The 21,842-nt window shown below is 40.1% G+C and overlaps 1 long non-coding RNA gene across 1 annotated transcript; it reads left to right on the top strand.

Moving 5' to 3' along the window:
• The first annotated feature begins 19,294 nt into the window (after window positions 1-19,294).
• LOC140511761 (uncharacterized) lies at window positions 19,295-21,513 on the top strand. The gene is made up of 2 exons (XR_011969664.1): window positions 19,295-19,588; window positions 20,135-21,513. It is a non-coding gene; the product is annotated as an uncharacterized lncRNA (long non-coding RNA).
• The last annotated feature ends 329 nt before the right edge of the window (window positions 21,514-21,842 follow it).

Genomic DNA, 21,842 nt, shown 5'->3' with positions numbered 1-21,842 from the left:
CTTCTAGTTCAAGCCCTATGCCTGGGTAAAATGGAAGGACTTGAGGTGGAAGGAGCTTTATAGATCATGTAATTTCCTTATTTTACAGGGGAGGAAGCTAAAGCCCAGAGAAAGGATATGACTTGTCTAAGGTCACAAAGTAATAATAATGGTAACTGACATGTGTCATGTATTTGTAAAGTTTACAAAGTACTTTGCATTCATTGTCTCCTTTGAGCACACCACAACCCTTTGAGCTGGGCCATACAAATGCTAGTCTCTCCATTTTTACAAATTAAAAAACAACCTGAAAGAGAGCACATGACTTTGCCTATGGTCACAGAGGTAGCAAGTAACAGAGCTGCACTTCCAACACAAGTTTTCTAACTCCAAGGTCACTGCTCATTCCAGGAGGCCCTGCTGCCAGCCCTGATTCAGGTGACTAGGAATGTCTCCAAATCACTCACCAGGACAGACTCGAGGAAAGTTTAGCCAATCCAGGATTATGCTAGCATAATGACAAGGCCCAAAGATAGGAGCCAAGAAAAACAGGTCTCCCTCTGCTCAAGGTGCCAGCTGGTTCCTGTTCCTGTGGGGATGAGAGTCTCTGCCATTCATTGTAGAGTGTCAGTGTTATTCAAATGGAGTCCCCACTCTTGTAGCACCCTAGTTTTCCTTTCTGCCTAGCTGCAAAGTGTTCAAGTTTTGACTGCAGAAAGGAAGTATGGCACGAGAGGAAGAGTAGAAGGTCAGAGAGATGCTTGAGGCAGCTTGTGGGCTTCAGGTTTACTTCCTGGGGATGACCTTTGGTCCACTCATTCTCATCTCTGATGAACTGTGGTAAAAATGAGTTGGAGATCCCTGCCAGCAACAGGACAGTAGAGGCCAGGAGAATCACCCAACCTTCAGGAGTCCCAATTAGTAAAGGATACCCAATTCTCTGACCCTTGATGGACGAGGCCCCTAATCCAGAATTCTCCAATTTTAACTGATGACCAGTCCTGCTAGATGTATAAATTAAATATTTGTTAGGAACTCTGTTATTTATGTTTCTTTGCCCATCTGAACGAGGGGCAATGAGGGCAAAGAAAACTGAACGAAGAATTTCCTACAACCCCTGGTCCAAGAGGAGTTTATGTACTCTCTAAGGACTACAAGGGTATGAGAGAAGCTGCAGGAACACAGTCAAATAGTCAATATTGTATTTTCTGTTGTTTTTATTGATGTTATAAATTGTTTGTTTTTATTGACATTTTACCAAGAGTAAATGCTGTATATGGTATCCAGGAGTGTTCTGCCATTCATTCTTTCATTCAGTCAATCACTCAACAATCTTATTCAGCCCTTACTATGTGCCAGGGAACTACTCCATTATGCCAAGGTCACATGACTGAGGATCACTGATATATAGAGAGTTTAGTGAAAAGGCAGGATTTGCCAAAAGTAGAGGCTCACACATCCATATCCTTAGTTGGGGGAAGGAGTAGTCAGTCCTGCCCCAGAAAGAGAGGTGGAGCTGAAGGGTAGAAGGTTGTCTACTCTCTGAGAACCACAGTAAGCTCTCTATTTCTTCCAGTAGGGTAGATGTGTATAACCCCCAAGGTGAAAGTATGGGAGCTCCCAAAGACTGATCCTTTCTGTTGAACAAGGCACAAGTAGTAGTTATTAATGCTACTGGGTCATTACAAGGACATTACAAATTGTCAGCCTCTCGTGAAATTCTCTTCCTTTCATGTCACTGTCACACAAAAAGTACTGTTATTTATTTCTCCTATTGGGTTTTGAAGTTTCCTTGACTTAACTGATCCCCTATGCCCACCTCTCCTCCACAGTCATTTTGACAACTATTTCTACCCCTGGCTTTGATACTCACCAACTCCTACTGTTTGTTTCTGTTCCCCTTCCTAAGTGAAATTGAAGTGGATGTGGTCAGAGGTATAGGATGCTTTTGCCCCCCATCTGGTGATCCTGAAGATCTCTGGCTCAATAATAGGGGAAAGAGGGCCTGGCTGAGTAGGCAGGAGCAGGCACTGGCGGGTATGACTGAGGCTGTGAGCCAGCAAAAGGGAGCAGCTGCCCAAAAATGTCGGGAACCAGCAGGCTAGAATGCAGTGTCAGAGAACTGAAAAAACAAGTTGTGACTAGAGACCAGAGCCTGGGAAAAGATCCTGGAGTCAAATTGCAGCCCTTGCTTAGGGGATTGAATTTTCTATCCCAGCCATGGGCCATTCCATTCAGACCAAGAGAGGATGAGGGAGCTGTCAGAGGAGATAAACTGTCTACATGCCAATATTTGTATATTCTACTTGAACCCAACAAATACTTTACAGCAGTCAGAACAGCCTAATGAATACAAAGTATGCTGAGAAACTGCTATGTTTTAGCTGATTTGGAGACTTCATCTTGGGCAGCAGAGAGAAAATTAATCAGCTCCCTGCAGGTGGTGTGAACCTGCCAGGAATAGACCACCTGTGGTAGAAGGTAGACAGCCCCAATCCCTCACTCATGGTGGCCTGACATTGTCAGTGCTCAATAGAAGCTCTCTGCTTTCTCCCATCACTACACCAAATTAGAAAGAAAAAAGGCAAAGGGGAAGGATGTGATGCAGGGGAAGAGCAGATATTTGGGGAACAGAGGGGTAGGTTGGTGAATGATCACTGAAGATCCATTTATGCTTTAAGGAATATTCTAGTGGTTCCACTTTTCTCCTAAAGAATTTATTCAATTGCTCACCATACAGGTTGCCAGACACCACGAATAAGGCCATGGCTCCAACCCTCAAAGGATGATAAGAAGTACAGATATTGAAGAGACTGTTCTGCAACAGCTCCATTTTTTTCTGCTGCAGTGCCTGCAGATAGATTGAAAAGCAAACACTAATTAACCCAATATCTTTACCTTCCTAGAGATCCCATACTCATGCCCTATTCCCAGACTCTTCCCGGGCACCAAAAATGGTCATCAGACCTCAATGTTTCAGCAACTGGGCTCCCCAGCCATCACATGCTCTCTGTCAATAAGGAAATAGGCCACCCTTTGGGAAACTCTGCTGTACTATAATCATAGGTGACATAAATATTTTAAGGTTATTTTTTCCCCATTTCTGTGGGATAGTTGAATTATAGAAACCTACAGTAAAGATAACAGCTAGCATTTATATAGCACCTGCTATGTGCCAGGCACTGTGCTAAATGCTTTGCAAATATTATCTCATTTGATCCTCACAACAACACTGAGATATAGATGCTATTATTATTATCCTCATTTTACAGTTAAGGAAACTGAGGCAGACAGAAGTTAAGTGCCCTGCCTAAGGTCACACAATTTGTTGGCATTTGAAGTAAAATTTGAACTCAGATCTTCCTAACCCCAGGCCCAGGGCTCTCTAGTCACTGCATCGCCTAGGTAACCTTTCAGGGGAAAGTACTAGCATCTTGAGGGGTCAGGAAAGGCTCCCAATAGCCTGTTGTCCTTCTATATCACCCTCTCCTCCTTTGCTACTTACTGTCTCTAAAGAATGAAACTTGAGAATCATCTAAAGGGCAAAATAGCACATGGTGGACACCAGTAGGCAGGAACACATTACAAATAAGGGATTATGAGGGTGAAATCAACTAGTTAAGCATTTATTAAGCCCCTATTATGTGCCAGACACAATGCCAGAAGAAGGGATACAAAGACAGGGGCAAAACAGTCTCTCTCTTCAGGGAACTTTTACTCTAATAGAGGAGTCTACCTGCACATACATAGGCATGGAAAAAGACCAAAGGACATACAAAGCAACCTCAGAGAAAAAGGTACTAGCATCTTGAGGGAAGGCAGGAAAGGCCCCCAATTTCCTGTTTTCCCCCTGAATCACATTCTTGTCCTTGGTCTCCCCTTCATACTTGAAATGAACCTTGAAGGAAATTGGGGACTCCAAGAGATAGAGGTGAAAAATAAAGTGAAGGATATCACCAGGGAAATGTTTTAGCAAAAAAATGGGTTGGTCACATGGCAAGGGTAAAGGAATGATCATCTGACAGACAGACCATGTCAAGAAAAAGAGAGGAGAGCCTCCAGTACATTGGAGGGACTTCTTGTGTCAAATTTCTGAGAGGACATCGGTAAGAATTGTACATGGATAGGCATGAGTCAATTACAGTCTGAATCATTAGAGGAAATATGCCCATTGAAAAGAGCTCAGATCCATCTGAGCATTTAAAGTTCATTGATTCCTTTATGTACTTTTTTCATTTGATCCTCCCAATCAGCCTGTGAAATAGATGCTACCATCGTCATTCTTTTACAAACGACAGAGGCTCAGTGACTTGCCTGCTAGGGCTGCTAGATCAATGGGCTGGACTTGGATTCTAGAAGACCTGAGTTCAAATCCTACCTTAGACTCTTCTTATTTGTGTGACCCTGAGCAAATTATAACCTCTTTCATTCTTAGTTTCCTTTTCTGTAAAATGGCTATAATCATAGCATCTACTTTATAGGGTTGTTGTGAAGGTCAAATGAGATAGCATATGTAAAGCATTTTGCAAAAATATAAAATACAATAAAAGCAGCTGTTATTTTTGAAACATTTGCTATTATTACCCAGGGTTACAGACTAAGGACTTGAAGCAGGAATTGATCTCAACTATAAATCCAGCAATTTATTCACTGTGCCGTAATGGTTACCAAGCTTAATAGTCTTTGCTTCTTACTTAGTCACCAACCCAATAGTATCACCAAAAAGAAGGAAGTTATCGGGTAAAGCCAATCTCAAATAAGTTAGTGGGTATAGAACTAGGCAGCTTAGTCCCTGAAATGAATGAACTACCAGCTATTTCTGCTGCACCCAAAACACAAATTTCTGATGTAGTTATATGGCTTCACAATGTGTTTGAGATCACAAGGCCAGCCATGGCCCATATCTAGAAGCCCTCATCCATCCATGTTCAAGGTCCAAGGAGAAAAAATGCCACTTTTTCTCAGAGGATGAAGAAAGAGAGCAAGATAAACTAATGTCTGCATATGTACATCGATTTCACCATGGAAGGGAGAAGATCCACAGTGAAAGGGCATCCTGAGTCAGATTCTCCGAATTGCTAAGAGTCTTCCTGATGGGAACTGAAAAATTTGCCAATCATTTCTTTAAGGTCACTGTTCTGAAAAACTCATTGGTGCCCTAGTGGCCCAGAGTAGTTCATGTAGCTTCTAAATGTTGTAATAAAGAGAGGGCTGGATCATCTATATTTGCCATCTCAAGTTTCTAAGCTATAGAAATTTTCCAGGATCATTCCTCCTATTAGGAGTCTGGGATGCCTTGCAGGCAAGCTTGGATGACCTCAGTAGTAGTATGGCCAATGGCACAAAAGACAACTCTACCTCCTCTCCAATCATTTCTGAAAGGAATTGAAAAAAGTAGTGACTGTTGTTAAGTTCCCAGTAGGAGGTTCTAGGTTCTAATTCCAGTGCTGTAATTTAATAGTTGTTTAACCTTGGATAACTAAATTCTTCTCTTTGAGTTTCTTTTTTTTAAAATTCTTTTTTATTAATTAATATATGTTTTCAGTTTTCTATAATCACTTCCATAAATCTTAGATTTTCTCCCTCTCTTCCCTCCTTCCCCACTCCCTCCCCAAGACCATATGCAATCTTATATGGGTTGTAAGTTTCAATTACTTAAGTTGGGGCTTTAAACTTTTATTTTATTTTTAATAGTATTCTATTTTTCCCCCAATTACATGTCAAGATGATCTTTAGCATTAATTTTTATAAGATTTTGAGTTCCAAATTTTTCTCCCTCACTGTCTCCCCTCCTCTCTCCTGAAAATGGTAGATAATTTGATATAGGTTATACATGTGCTGCTATGTAAAACATATTTCCATGTTAGTCATAGTTGTGAAAGAAAAAACAGATCAAAAGAAAAAACATGAAAAAGAATAAAGTAAGTGAAAAATATATACTTTCATCTGCATTCAGAGTCCATCAATTCTTTATCTGAAAGTAGATGGCATTTTTCTTTGTGAATCCTTTCTACTTGTCTTGGATCATTGCGTTGCTGAGAAGAGCTAAGTCATTCGTAGTTGATCATCACACAATGTTACTGATACTCTGTACAATGTTTTCCTGGTTCTACTCATTTCACTTTGCATCAGTTTGTTCAAGTCTTTCCAGGTTTTTCCGAAATCTGTCTCTTCATCATTTTTTATTGCACAATAGTATTCCATTACATTCATACACCACAGCTTTTTCAGTCATTGGCCAATTGATGGGCATTCCTTCAGTTTCCAATATGTGGTCACCACAAAAAGGGCTACTATAAATATGACAAGAAGGAAAACGATAAATGTTGGAGAGGATGTGGGAAAATGCACTATTGGTGGAGTTGTGAACTGAACCAACCATTCTAGAGAGCAATTTGGAACTATGCCCAAAGGGCAACCAAACTTTGCATACTTTTTAATCTGGTAATACTATTACTACTTCTGTATCCCAATGAGATCATAAAAAAGGGGGAGGGACCTATACATGCAAAAATATTTATAAACTTTTAAAAGAATATTTTGGTAAACTGATTAGTTGCCTCAACCCTATGCATTTTATTCTATGCTTTTAAAAGCATTATTTTGAGAAGGGATCTATAGACTTCATTAGAAGTCTTAAAAAAAATATTAAGAACTTTTGGGTTAGAGTGTGATAAGAACAAAGAAGGGACTCAGATAAAGTGCAAGCATCTGATCTAGGTCTTAAAGGAAAAGAAGGTCAATAGGTAGAGATGAGGAAGGAATGGATTCTAGAAAGAGGGTACAACTCTATTTGCCAGAATTCACTGAGATGGCATAGCAAGGTCAGGTTGAATTTGGCTAGAGCATAGAGTCTGTTAAGAAAAGTAGTGAGGAAAAAAGGCTGAATCCAGAGTGTGGAAGGGCCTTAAATACCAGTCTGAATTTAAATTTTACTGTATAAACAATTGGGAATCACTAATATTTTTTGAGCTAAAATATGTTAGAGTAGGGTGACATGGACAGATGTATGCATTAAAGAAATTAAATGATCAGCTGTGTGAAGGATGGATTTGAAAGGGGGGAGAGAGTAGAGGCACAAAGAATGGTTACGAGATGATTACATTGGTCCTGGAGAGAGGTGATTAGGGACTGAATTAGATATGATGGTGGTCTTTTGAATGGTCACAAGAAGTAAGTGGTGTTGTAGACATAGAACCAATGGGACTTGGCAACTGATATAGATAAGGTTAGAGGATTGAATGAAAAGAAGAATCAAAGATAGCTTCTCTGCCTCTCCAGTATTCAAGGGGAGACCTTAAAGACAGCAGAAGAGCAAAAATAAAAAAATAAAAATCATCGATTTAAAGCTAGAAGGAATCTTAAAGGTCATTGTCCTTAACTCTCTCATTTTCCAGAAAAATAAACTGAGGTCCAGAGAAGTGATCTGCCTAAAGTTATACCAGTAGTGTATAACAGTATTTTAAAGTTTGCTTACATATATTATCTCATTTAAGTCTCAAAAACACTTTTCAAGGAAGGAAAAGGAAACTGAGTCTCAGATTAAGTAATTTCCTTAGTGTCACAGCTAGCAGGTGACAGGAAGGATTTGAACCCATGACTCCAAGTACAGCATACTATCTATTATGCCGTGGGGTATATATAATCTTTCCTACTTCTAACCATATCCTATGGTTAGAACATCTATATTTCTGCCTCAATACAGTGCTATTTCTACTTTATCATGATAAAGTCTTAGAAATGCACTGTCTTGACTTCTACTTGGTGACCTTGGGCAAATCCTTTCTCCTCTATAAGCCTCTGTTTCCTCATATGTAACATGTGGGGGTTCTCTAAGGTCCCTTCCTGCTCTAAGCCGATGACTATGAATCTGACTCTTCCAGTTCTTGCTTTGACCCACCCAAGTGTCTTGTTTGTTCAGCTAACTCAGCATGCTTAAGATCATTCCAACAACGTAGTATTATCATGTGGTTTTGGTTGTAAAAGTCACTATGTAAAAATAGCATCTTCTTCCTCAGCATGTCTGCTCCCTGTGTGCCTTTGATGAAAATCAGACTTTAGCACAGATCGAGCCAATATAGCTATCGAGGAGGAGGAAACAAGACTCTCGTCTGCTTCAAGCTTCGTCAGCCAAATTCACTAACGATGATACTGACAGTATGAAGGACAATGCTGCGAAAGGGACCAGCAATATGGAATAATTCAGCTCTGATCTACCACATGTCAACAGTGGTTTCCTTGAGCAAGGCTTGTGGAGAATTTAGCCAACTGGGGGTCACAGCAGCTCTGAAACAAAGCCTAACAGCCAGGCAAACCAAAGTGGGGGAAAGGAAAAAATAATCAGCAACACTCACAAAGTCTTCTATCCATTTAAAAACAAACAAAGAGAGATTAACACATGTAAACTGAGCCATCTGGCAACATAGTAGGTTGCTTCTTTGTCACGGATGGGGTTTCATTCATTCTAACTCGCCTGAATTTTATTAGCATGTCCTATGGTTGGAAGTGGGGGAGATATAGATATAGACAATGGCAGAGTAGATTGTGTACTGTCCTTGTCATCACAGGTTCAAATCCTGCTAGTTGGGTGATGAAGGAATTCACTTAATCTGAGACTCAGTTTTTTCTTCTTTCTTTGAAAGTGGTTGTGAGGATCAAGTGAAATAATATATGTAAACAAACTTTAAAATACTGTCAATTACATGCTTTAGCAATATGAAAAGAAAACAGGATATTGAAAATGTGGAAGGTACTTTAGAAAAAGCTTTTAAGCATAATTTCCCTGGGCGGGGGTACAAACTTTTCAGGTTTTGTTACTTAGGTTTTTTTTATCCCAGACCAGTTATCTTGTCTATTTAAGGAACCCCAAGTACAGAAATTCCTTCTTCTAATATAAAGTCTACAATTTAGAGTTTTACAGAGTTACCTGGAGCACTGAGAGGTTGTTACTTGTCCATGATCACATACATGGTTTATACATGTCAGAGGAAGGGAATGAATCTAGGTCTTGTTGGGTTGCTCAGTTGTTTCCATCACTCCTGACGCTTCATAACCCCATTTGGTGTTTTCTTGGCAAAGATATTGGAGTGGTTTGTCATGTCCTTATATAGCTCATTTTATGGACATGGAAACAGAGGCAAATAGGGTTAAATGACTTGCCCAGGGTCACACAGCCAGTACATCTGTGAGTGTCTGTGGCTGGATTTGAACTCAGATCTTCCTGACTCCAGGCCTGGTACTCTGCTTTGCCACCTAGCTGCCTTCAGGTCTTCCTGACTACAAAGTCATTTGTCATTCCACCCTGCCATGACATCTCTTTTTCAGGACTTAAAATCACAGACTGATTGTCGCATTGTCTAGTCGACACTCCTAACGCTGGAGCCTGAGGCTCAGAGTGCTTCAATGACTTGCTTCTGGTTCTGGGATTTGAACCCAAAGCCTCTGGCTCCAGATCTAGCACTCTTTCCATTACCCTACTGTAGTCAAGTCAGCCTCAGAATGAGCTTTCAGAATCTTATTTATATCTATTGTAGTCAAACCCAATGAAATTGTCCATTGGGTTGGTTGGATGGAATTCTCTTTGGAAGAAGGCAAATAGCTGGTCTAAAGAAAAAAGAAGCATTTTTGAGAAAAGTTTTACTCATTGCTGATGAATGAAAAGAATGTATCTCCTGAATGTAGGTGTGGCTTCTGTTGCTTAATCAAGGATCAATCTCAGAAATTTGGAGAGGATGCAGAAGGTATCAACAACAAAAAGAATTTATTAAGTGTTTACTATATGCCAGATCCTGTACTAACCCACGAGAATAGAAAACAAGCTGGGAGAAAGTCCCTGTCCCCAAGAAGAATATATTCTAAGGAGGGAAGTCTACTTATAAAAGGAAGAACAAAAAAGGGAGGGGGACACAAAGGCCATTGGCAAAATAGTCATCTCCAGTAGCCGGGAGAAGAATGTGAGGGCTGGTCTGGGTGGCCTTCTTTGTCAATGGAGGCTCTAGAGGAGCCATTCAAATAAAAGGCAAGGCTACAGGAGTGAAGGGCAAATTCCACTCAGGGACTGAGTGAATTTAAGAACTGTGGAGAAAGTCTGAATTGTAGTCTGGAGATAAGGGTTGGTGGGAATGAGACCTGGCATGTATCTGACTACTAAAATCTCAGTTCCGTTGGTGTGAGAACATTGTAGGCCTGACTTAAAGAATCATAGGATCTTAGAAGTCATTGAACCCACCTCTCTCATTTTACAAATGAGGAAACTGAGGCCCAGAGAGGTTAGGTTACTTGCCCAAGGTCACACAGCTAGTAAGCATCTGAGATAGGATTTTAACCTTTAATCAAGGATCATGCTCACAGTTTTGGAGAGGAGGCACTTCTGACTCCCAAAAATCTCAACCAGCAAGCTGCTTCATCAAGAAAGGAAAAAGAGTTCTAATGTGATAAAAGAATCCTCTCAATTCAATTGAAAAAGCATTTATTGAGTTACTACTAGACTAAGCACTGGGGAGATAAAGATGAAAATAAAACAAGGTCTTGACAAAAGAACTTGCATTGTGTTGGGGGAAAATGATATTATTCACAGGTAAATAGATACAAAATATATACAAACCTAAAGTGATTTCAAATGAGAGGGGGCCTGCTAACAGCTGGGGGATTTCAAGGGTGCATACAAGTCTTTTGTTTCTTGCATGTTTGCAGGAGGTTGCACTTGAGGGGAGTTTTTGAGAACCAGAGGTTTCAAGAGGGAAGGGTGGAGGAGAGTGTTCACAGCCTGTGCAAAGGAATGAGGACTGGCGATGGAATGTTGTGCACTGGGCACACTGAGAAGGCTGATTTGGCTGGAATATAGAGTACATAAAGAAAGAGTGATTAATCAACTTGAACAGATAAGCTGGTACCATATTGTGTGAAGGGCTTTAAATATTAAACAGGACTTTGTATTTGCTTCTGCAGGTAAGAAGGAGCTAGGAAGGGTCTTGGGCAAAAAGGAGTGATATGATCAGACCTCTGACCTCTGCACCTAAAATCAAGGTTTCCTTAAAGGACAGTTTTTTTTTTTTCTGAAAACCCCTTTGAAAGTCATTCATAGTTGTGAGAAGCAACAAGATTCCTTGCTCATTCGAGTGACCAGTGTTTTCAGGAGTCTCATTTCCCTGTTCTGATGTTATCAGATCCTCTGCCTGGCTATTGCTGGCCATCTGCAAGAATATCCGTGTGTATTCTGTATCAGCAATTTGATCAGCCCTTTCAACTCCTGATCTTAAAAAAAAAATCTAGAAATAAGGTATAGGATCATATATTTAGGTTGAAAGGAATCTCAGAGGTCTCTTATTTTAAGACACTGATCCCCAGATTAATAAAATGGCTTACCCAAAGTCACACAAATAGTAAAAGGTAAAAGTCAGAATTTGAATCTAGGCCTTCTGATCTTAAATCTTGTATCCTTTTCTTTACACCACAAAGAAGCATCTTTCATGTTCTGAATAGATCTCATTTCAATGCCCAGGATCTCTTTTTTCTAGCTCCCTCTTTACTTACAAAATGAATTCCAATTCCTAGATAGTAATTATGAAAGAATTCATAGAGAAGGTGGCATTTGGGCTTGACCTTGAAAGATAAGTTGGATTTCAGTAAGCGCATATGTTGGTGACAAGAATATATTCTGGGCAGAAGAAACTGTGAGTAGAGTTAGGGAGAAAGGAAAGTGCATGGGTGTATATATTGAATGGAAAACTGTTTAGTTTGGTTGAAGCTTTTTTTGGTACAGTATGAGTAAGAAAATAGTGGAAGATAAAGCTGGAAAAATACATTGGGTCCAAGTGATGGGAAGGGGTCTTAAATGCTAGATTAAGTAATTTGGATTAGATTTGGGAGCTGCAGGTTTTTGATCAAGGGAATTATCTAGGAAAGGAAATATTCCAGAAATAATCTAATAACTATGTAGGATGTATTGGAATGGAGGAAGACTAGAGGTAGCACAAGGAGAAAGTTCAATATCTGATTTATCAAACTTAATTTTCCCCAACAATCTCCAATCCTTCCTAGGTTATAGCTTTTCCTTCTTTGCTCTCTCCCATTCTTTTTCCCTCTTTTCTCCTTTCTCCCCACCCCTTTGCATCTTACATTTTAAAATGCTTACTATATTCAAGCTGCGGTATTAGGTGCTGAGGATACAAAGATGAAATATTTTATTAGGAGACTTGAGGGATGGGAATAGCTCTTAGAAGTGACAGTAGATGGAAAGAAGAAAAAAAGGGAATGATCATTTATATAGCACCTACTGTGTGCCAAGCCCTATGTTAATCACTTTTTTACAAATATTATCTTATATGATATGATTTCATTTGAAAGGAAAGAGAAAGCATTACTAAATATGGTACTAGAAAAGTACAGCAATTAGGAGAAATCAGCAAAAGGGCAAAATTGATCCTTAACACTTAGCAAGGCAGTGTAGCATAATACAGAATTAGAATTGAAGTCAAGAGGATCTGGGTTCAAATTCCACCTCTGATATTTACTGGGTGGCTATGGATAAAGCATTTAATGCTTCTGACTTTCAGTTTCTTTATCTATAAAATTGGGGTAATAATGCATCTAGTACCTACTTAGTCGTTATGAGACAATTGAAATAATATATGAAAAACACTTTGCAAACTTCAGAGTGTTATATAGATGCCAGTAATCATTATTCTTATTAACCCTGAGGGCATCACTGTATTGCAGCCCAATATAATGGTTGCTCTTCATATTAAGGACCATAAATCATCAAGAAAAGTTTAAATGACATTATTTAACAAGACAGAGAAGCACACATTTTAGAAATATTTCTTTCAAAATTTAAAAATTTTAGCTCATAGACAGATTAACTCCATTAATTTGGAATGTGGAAAACTGCATTTCTTGACAATACCAAATAAATGAAGTGTCGCTGTATATATATATATACATATTCAGCTTGCTTTAGAAGGGAAGGAAGAGGTGACAGACGCAAATACATAAGCAAAAATCTAGGTGGGGCAGCCTAAATGTTGCCTGGGGAGAATGATAGCAAGGGGCAGGGTATACTGAGGAGAGAGGACAAATCAGGACTTTTCAAACTTTTATCTACTCAGGCTGCCTTCAGCGCTTCTTAAACTGTGGATTGATACCCCACACCACTGCCAGGCTGGGATTGGTTACCAGAGGGTTTCCAGAGGCCTAAAATGTAGTAGCAGTAATTCAAGGAACAAAGATGAGGAAAACCAGTGGTGACCAGGGACAAATGATATAGTGGATAGGACAATGGACCTGTATTCTGCCTCAGATACTTACTAGCTCAGTCTCTGATGGGATTCATTTAACCAGGCTTCAGTTTTCTTATCTACAAAATAAGGTGATGAGATTTGATGGCTTCTAAGATCCTTTCCAGATCTAAAAATCTATGATTCTACTTTATTCAAATGGGGGTTCAGTTGGGATTCAAATGTATCATTTATATACCAAATCAAAAAGTTAGGACTGTTAGACTCAAAGTGAAGATAAAAAGATATTCTATTCAAATTAGGCTCCATAAAACAATTTTGTAACTTCATGTTGTTTTTTTTTTTTTTGGTCAGAAAGATTCTTTCAGTCTATAATGTGTTTATTTCCCATTTCCCCATTGCCAAACACTATCAATTACTTCACCCCTCCCACCACTTTCATTCAGCGGATACTAGACTGGCACCATCAATAATCTTGCTTGGCAATTTAAGGCTTCAGCTTTCCCTCTCTGTAAAGCATCTCTTTTTATGTGGTTTTCAAGGGGCACACTCGGCCTCTTAATCTTCCATCTGTTGGAGACCATCTTGCTGTCCATCTTGACTGTTGTTTCCTGGATACAGCATAATTATTGTCATCACAATTCTCACCACTGAAAACATTTATTGAGGGCCAACTTACTAGGAACAGTCACTGTAGTGTCTGCCCAGTGAATTTAGACATTTGTTTATTCCTGATGGTGGCAAGGTTGGCACTTCTTGTCCTTTATCCCAGCTCATCAATTCCATCATTCCAAAGGCCTGGATTTGGAACAGAATTTCAGAGCCTAGACTAAAACCCATATCCTGGGCTTTACTCCAAAAGCCAGAGAATCAGGCTCATGATTGAATAAGTATAACACCTTCATTTCAATTCTCCAAGCATTTATTGAGCATTTACCACAGGTGAGAAACTGTACTCATTCCTGAGGGAAACATGACGATGAGGAAGGCATGGCCCTTATCCTCAGGATGCTTACAGTATATCAGAGATTGAAAAATCACACACACAAATAACAATACAAAGCGGAGTGTGATAAATGTCCACTAAAGGTAGGATAAAGGGTTTTGAAAATTCTAAAGGAGAGAGGTCATTTCTAATGTGTAGGATCTTGGTTGTTTTTCTCCTACATCTTCTAAAACTTTTCTTGTAAGCACTACATAAATGCTAGCTATTAACATCATTGTCCATATCTTATTGGTACCTAGAAAAGTAAGGTGGTATGATGAAACAATACTGGAATTAGAATCAGGAGAGCCTAGAATAATATCCATCCCTAAACACTAACTATATGGGCATGGATAATTCACTTAATCTTTCTGTGCCTCAGTTTCCTTATCTGTAAACTAGGCATCATAAATAAGAATACATCTTACCTCATAAAGTTGTTGTGAGGATCAAATCCAAAAAACTCTGTATGGTGTATGTATGGCACATGTGTGTATGTGTTTTACTTCCTCTCTTGACATTAGTCACTTCATTTTGGAATTCATCTGCATTTCAATGTGAATGTTCAGTGATATCCACCCCCTACTCTTTCATTTTTCTCGGTCCCAATTCTTGAGCCAGCTGGTTTTTATAAAGGTCTCATGGTCAGCTAAAAGACAAACATGGCCTGCCTTGTCTCAGATCCAGAGGCTAGTAACAGACTAGTAGATTAGGAAGTCTCTGTCCCCTCCCTTGGAAAACAACAAACTGTCCCCAAGACCATTTCTCAATGCAGCATAACTATTTGCTTTTCTATACACTATAAAGACCCATAGGAAATGAGATATGTTCAAAGGTCCATTTGCTTTATGGATCTTCCCTTCTTTATGTGTCAGTCAATGCTTTTCCATGCCAGGGCTTGTAACTATGGATTAAAAAAACAAAAAACCCTTTTTAATGACTTGTATCCTAAACTGTTATCACTGGATTTCCCCCTCTGCCCCTCAATGACATAGGTAAAGGACAATAAAAATGTTAGCTACTAGCATTTTCTCTTGCTTGTATTTCAATTGAATTCAGTTAAACAAACATTTGTTAAGTGTTAGGAGCAAGAGATACAAAAAGCAACAATAGAAAGCAGTCCCTGACCTTCAGTTGCACCAGAATTCATCAGTGTTTCAGGGATATTTTAAGATTTATATCTCCTCCCCACTTTATTCTAATTCTTATGCTCTAAATATATCATCACCGCCCCAGTATGATTCTTCATACCTTGGGTGGTTACAGCATCATCTGGTGATGCTATAGAATTCCTCTCAGAGTCTCCATTTGATGGAGGTCCCTGACTGGCCATCATTCCTCTCCCAACCCTGTTTCTGGCTTTAACCCCAGCTGGACACCTTTATCCTTCCCTTCACCTTCACCACCTTCTTCATCTCACTTTGTGTGTGTTGTGTTCCCCCATTAGAAAGATACTACTGACAGGCTGGGACTCTTTTTTTCTAGAGTACTTCCTATATCAGTTTCTGTATTTCCTATGTCCTCAACATCCATCTGTCCAGTCATTGAGACAACAGCTATCACATTTTTGTCACTCTGGCCTCTTATTTCTGCTTGGAAATAGGGGCTCAAACCTGTTGGTGAGTTAGGAGGGTGTCTACCCCAAGCATGTGAAGACTTCGCCTGGTGGAATGGGCAGATGAGATCAATTTGTTCAGGGGTCATAAAGGTGGCTGAAGCAGGCATTGTGGAATGCTTAGAGCTTGGTCAGACGCTGAAGAAGCCAAAGTCATCCACTGCATCCCAGGCCATGGCCAGTTGTCTTTTGTCCTGCCATTGGACTTTGATGACTCAGGAAGACAGAGAGAGCCTGACAACTTTGCACAACTCTGCCTCACTTAAATTAAATCTAATTCATACACAAGTCAAGATATCACCCATGAGATTGATTCTCTTTTAAAACGAAGTACAGACAACAGCAGGGGACTCCCTAGATGTCCCCTTCGATTGTTCCTATTTCTTTGTCCCTGAAAACACTCAGAAAGTGTGGTTTAGAGGCCCTTAAATCAAAATGGACTTTTCCTGAAAGACAGGTAATCCATGTGGGTTACTGGAGGACCCTATAATAATATGATTTCAGGAGACAATCTCTTTCTCCTCAAATAGTCTTCTCTGTCCCGCTGGCTAATATTTGAAATTCAACAACTGGGAATTCATTCCTTTAGCTAAAGGATTTATTCCAAGTTAAAATGTACATGTCCTCTTTGGAGGAGTAAGTATGACATTGTGAAAAGAGTCCTCAAGCATCATGGCTCAAGTGGCTCTGCCACTCACTTTCTGCATCATCTGAGCAAATCTCAAAATCTCTCAGGTACTCAGTTTCCTTAAATGAGAAATGAAAGGACTGGACTTCATGATGCCAATAAATGACATTAAAATAATTCTTTAGAGTACGTTGTATATGCTTTGTATACACTATCTCATTTAAACCTCATAATGACCCTGAGAGGCAGGGACTACAGATACTATTATTTCCATTTTATAGATAAAGGAGCTGGGACTCAGAAACAATGTGGTTTGCTGGTAAATGGCAGAGGTAGGAGTGGGGAGCCAAGATCTTCCTGACTCTGAGTCCCATACTCTATCCATTCTATAGACTTCTGCTCCAAGGCCCCTTGTGGGGGGAAAATAGAAGAGGAAAAAGAGTGCTGGATTTAGAAGCTGGGGAAATAGTGAATCTAGAAGTGCTACTGCTTAATAGGCAAGTTACTTCACCACTGTGAGTCTCAATTTCCTCATGTAGTACCATGACTTCTCAGGTACTTTTCAGCTTGAAATCTATGATCCTAAAGTCAGCCTTCCTACTGGCTACCATAACTTCATAGCTGGAAGTTCTAAGAAGTCTTTTGGTCCAACCCTCTCATTTTTTTCTGATGAGCAAACTGAGGAACTTTCCTTTAAGTTTCAGCTAAAGTCCTCAAATCTTGAGGATTCATTAGCACATGCTTGTGGTTGAGTTTATCAAATCTTCTTCCAAGAGCAAGTTTCAGTGGAGAATGGGAAATAGAGCACAAGGGACCCACTGCCTGGGAATAGGTGAGGTCAGCCCATGGAAGAGGCATAACTGGGAGTACCCAAGACTTTGTCTCCTTCAAAGCTCCCACTACCATCAGACCTGGATGAAAAGATGTGGAGAATGTGATTTCAAAGCTGGTGCTGCCCTTGAGCACCTTGGTGCCTGCTGGTTTCTACTTTCTAGCTCTCTCTTTAAGAGTGGTCTCCTAGGTCCCATCAACTACTTCCTGTAGCACAGAGCTCAGGTAGACATACTCATTATGTCTCACTAGAGACCAATCGTGTGCCATTACTTTGAGTTCCCCAACCTCCCTTCCCTCTTTTCAGTGTATTTCAGATACTTATTTCTTCGCTTTCCCTTATACCAGGGTATCAGGTTCCACAGATGATCTCAGACCTTCCAAATGAGAGATGTTCTGCACCAAAAGTGAAGTTATTTTCAAACTCTTTCATCTGAGCCTTTCTATGAAGCACAGAGGCATCAAAGCCCAGCACTTCTCAGCTTTCTATAAATCAGACACACTGCACAAATGGGAGCCAGTACTATTGCTTTTGAAAAACAAAGGGTCAGCAATATCACTTACCCCGCCCCGCCCCCCCCCCCCCCCCCCCAAGAATAATGAAATAATGGAAAGGCCTTACTCCAGATATGATCCACCTTCCTTCTGGGTCTGCCTGAGATGACAGCTTTTCTTTGCTCAATCTGCAGGCTCAAAGGATTTTGTACTATTTCAGTAACTACTATGTCACAAAATCATAGGATTTAGAGGGGGAAACTGTTGGGACTTCCCTGAGATCATGCAGCTAGTATTTAGCAAAGTCAGATAGTGCTACAATCAGGGTGGGGTGATTAGCACTTTGACCCTGGGTGTCAAAATTTAGAGGGTGCTGACAATACTCACATTTCCTCAGCAGCTAGAGAAGACTATGCTTAGCATCTAGTTAGCAAGAGTGATTAGCTAAAATAAGAAACTATTGGAGGCCAAAGTGAGCTCTTCAACTTAGCTTCTCCTGATCTTCACCCTCGCCCCACACCCCTTCCACCAAATGGTGACCTCACCAATAGTAACTCTACTACTGGTTTCCTGGGTCTCTACCCCATGGGGTCTCATCTTCCTAAGTCTGAGGTCTCTCTCCCCAACTGAATTTAAAGTTTATTTTGAGATGATTTTCTTGCATTTGGTGATGCCTACTCTATGTGCCAGCATTATTAGGGACAACTCTGGAGTCCCCGGATACCAACTCCACTACCTTTTCCTATAAACATCTTAGATTTTTTTCAAGGGCTTTGGGAATGGTAGTGGGAAACTCTAGAATGATCTACTAAGTCAATAATAGTTCTTGGCTAGGAAAGGACATGGGAAAAACGTATAAGAGAGAGTGAAAAGTAGCTAAAAGAGGGAAGGGAGATGAGAAGGTAATAAAGAAAAAAAAGCACGAAATTTGAAGTCAGAGCTTCAGTTCAAATCCCAACTGCATAATTTACCACCTACTTTTTTAACTCAAATCATTTCTGTGCTTTGGTTCTCAGTCTCCTCATCTGTAAAATGAAGGGGTTGGACTGGAAGAACTCCAAGTTTCCTCTTAGCTCTAAATCACTGATTTTATGATGTAGTAGTTGTTAAAATAGCAAAACATCCTGCGAACTTGAAGACCAAGACATAAAAGTTGAACTTATTCAGGATAATGTGGATATTTCTTTCAATGTTTGTTCAGACCAAACCAAGCACAACAGTATGCTAGACAAGAGGCCTGAATTGGTGTTTGTCACTAACTAGCTTTGGAAACTTGGACAAATTATTTCATTTTTTCTGAGGCTCAGTTTCTTTATCTGCAAAATTAACCAATCAACAAGCATTTATTAAATGCCTAGTATATGCCAGTCACTGAGCCAACTACTGGGAATACAAACACAGAAGTAAATGAACCCAAGCCCTCAAGGAGTTTACATTTTAACAAGGAAGAGAACATGTGCAAACATTAACATGTGCAGAATATACAAAAATTAATGTTTTACTAGCAGGTAAGGAAGTCAGGAAAGGTTTCATGTAGAAGATGATACTTGAGCTAAGTCTTGAAGAAATTCAGGGATTCCAAGAGGAAAAGGTAAAAAGAGGACATGCATTACATGTCAGTGCAAAGGCAGAGATGGGAGATAGAAAAGCTTGTGTGTGTAACAGCAAGTACGTCATTCTGGCTGGATTGCAGTATTTGATGGAAATGAGTGATAGATAAGATGAGACATGGGGAAAGAGTGCTGGTTGTGAAGAACTTTATGCAAAAAACGTTGTGAAGTTAGAAATGACCAGATTTGGCAACAGATTGGACATGTGGGGTAAGTACAAGTAAGGAGTTGAGAATGTCAGTAGAATTGCAAACCTGAATGACTAGAAGGTTGATTGTGGCCTTGAGAGAAACTGCAAAGTTTTGAAGAGTCAAAGAGTGATGAAAGAGAAATGAAAATGAGTGAAAAGTGAAAGGGTGAAAGAGAATGAATTCATTATTGAGTTTGAAATGCCTATGGAAAAACCCTTTTGAAATGTCCACTAGGCAGTTAGCTGGTGGTAGAGGACTGGAACTCAGAAGCTGGGTTGAATTTATAAATGTGGCAGTCATCTGCAGAGACGTGATAAACCTATGAGAACTGCTGAGGTCCCCAAGTGTGAGTATAGAAAAAAAAAGTGCACCCAACATGGAGAATGATTGATCCATAACTAGAGATTTGGGTATCCAGGGCAAGCAGCATGATATCAACTTGGCAGTTTGTTAGAAAACAAAACAAAACAATTATTACTTAAGTGGGAGGGATCAGCTCTTTTTACAGATTCTGCTCAACTGAAAGAACACATGGACTAAATTTCTGTGCTTCTGTATCCCACAGCAAAGCCGTAATAGCTCCACCTTGGTTACAGCTCTGACCACAGAACTCTCTAGAAACATTTGAGTTGTCCAGGACTCCTCCTACCAGGTCTCTATTTCCTGTTTTTCCCTCACCCAGTTCTCCCCTAATGTGTTTCTAGCATCGATGTATTTCGCCCATCTGTCCCATGGGGGTTCCCACTTGGCTTCTCTACATTTGAGTGTCTTGCAATATTGTGCTGCTGAGGCACAGACTGTTCCTTCACCACTGAAAAAGGTCAAGCATTTATTAATCCATGTATCAACATGACAACAAAGCAGTCCTTGTAAAAATGGAATGTTCAGCTTGGATAGAACACAGATGAACGAGGCCCTCCCGAATCTGGCAAATTCTCTTCAATTTCCTATCCTTTAAATAGAGGATGTTAACATCACCATTTCTTTTGGAGAATGTGGAGACCTGCTTTAAAGTACCAATCACCCCTTGAAGGAGGAAGTCTCTTCTGTCATCAAAAGACCCAAGTGTGGTTTCTCTTGAAGCTTGAACTCTCGATTGGTAATTCACACAAACAAACTCTAATATACTGGGCAGAAGGCCATGGACTCTTGTGCGTAGCATATCCATAGCTATCCTGCTGGGGAAATGCTGGCCCTTCTCAGTCCTGCCCCAACTTGATCCAAACAGGAGGCAAACCTTTCCATTGGGTGCTGACCTATGGGAGCTACAGCTCTGACTGGTTGTCTGGCAAATGGAGTCATTCTGTGTTCCAGGCAACAGTCAGTGTGGTGAGCAGCTCCCTGCAGTGTGGCCTCCCTGAAACCGGGGCCTAAGGGGAAAGCTCTCTCCCATCATTACTTGCTCTTTCATTTCATTTCAAACTATGCCCTTAAGTGGCTCTCCATCCCTGCATTTTGTTAACACCAAAGGACAGTTTATTTTTGTCATCTCAGAGTACAGGGAAGCCTGCTTCAATAAGGCATTGCCAGGGTTTAAAGCAATTTTCAAAAATCCTTTTTGTTCCTTTTAAAAAATGTAGTTAGTTCTATCATTTAAAGCAAGGTCTATCCCTGCAGAAGAAAGAATGTTGCATTTGAAAGACTAAGACTTGGGCCAAAATCCCAATTCTGTCACTTTTGTGGGCTTGGGAAAGCTCTTCTCAGACTCAGTTTCTTCATCTGAAAAATAAGAAGATAGGACCAGATGACATCTAAGGTCCCTACAGTCTGCTTTTTTACACCATGTGTTGGAGACTACCCCTCCTACTCCCATAACCCACCATTTTCTAGCAATAAATAATCCGCGATATTAAAGGGTGCCATGCACTCAGCAGCATTTATGAAGTGGTGGCTATGTCCTTTGGCATTAAATATCCTTCACAATATAGCTTGAACCTGTTTCCAGACTGATTTCTTGTAATTTCTCAACATACATCCTACTTTCCATTAAAACCGGTGCAACTGCTTTTCTCCATTATTTCCTTCCTCCATACCTTTGTACATGCTGTTTCTCATACCTGGAATACTCTCTCCCCTCACTTCTACCTCTGAAAATCCCTGGCTTCTCAAGTGCTAACTAAAGGCCCAGCTCAACTACTGAATCCTGCAAGGGAAATTTCTTGATTCTCCCATTGAAATTCCTTTGGATTTCCTTTGTATTTACTTATCTAGATATACATTCCTTTCCCCACCCCCTTCCCCAATAAAACACACAAGCTCTTCCAGCGAAAGCG

This window comes from Notamacropus eugenii, chromosome 6 (assembly GCF_028372415.1).
Source record: "Notamacropus eugenii isolate mMacEug1 chromosome 6, mMacEug1.pri_v2, whole genome shotgun sequence".
NCBI lineage: Eukaryota > Metazoa > Chordata > Mammalia > Diprotodontia > Macropodidae > Notamacropus > Notamacropus eugenii.
The sequence above is the reverse complement of the archived record's forward strand: the minus strand, read 5'-3'. Positions and strand labels throughout refer to the sequence as shown.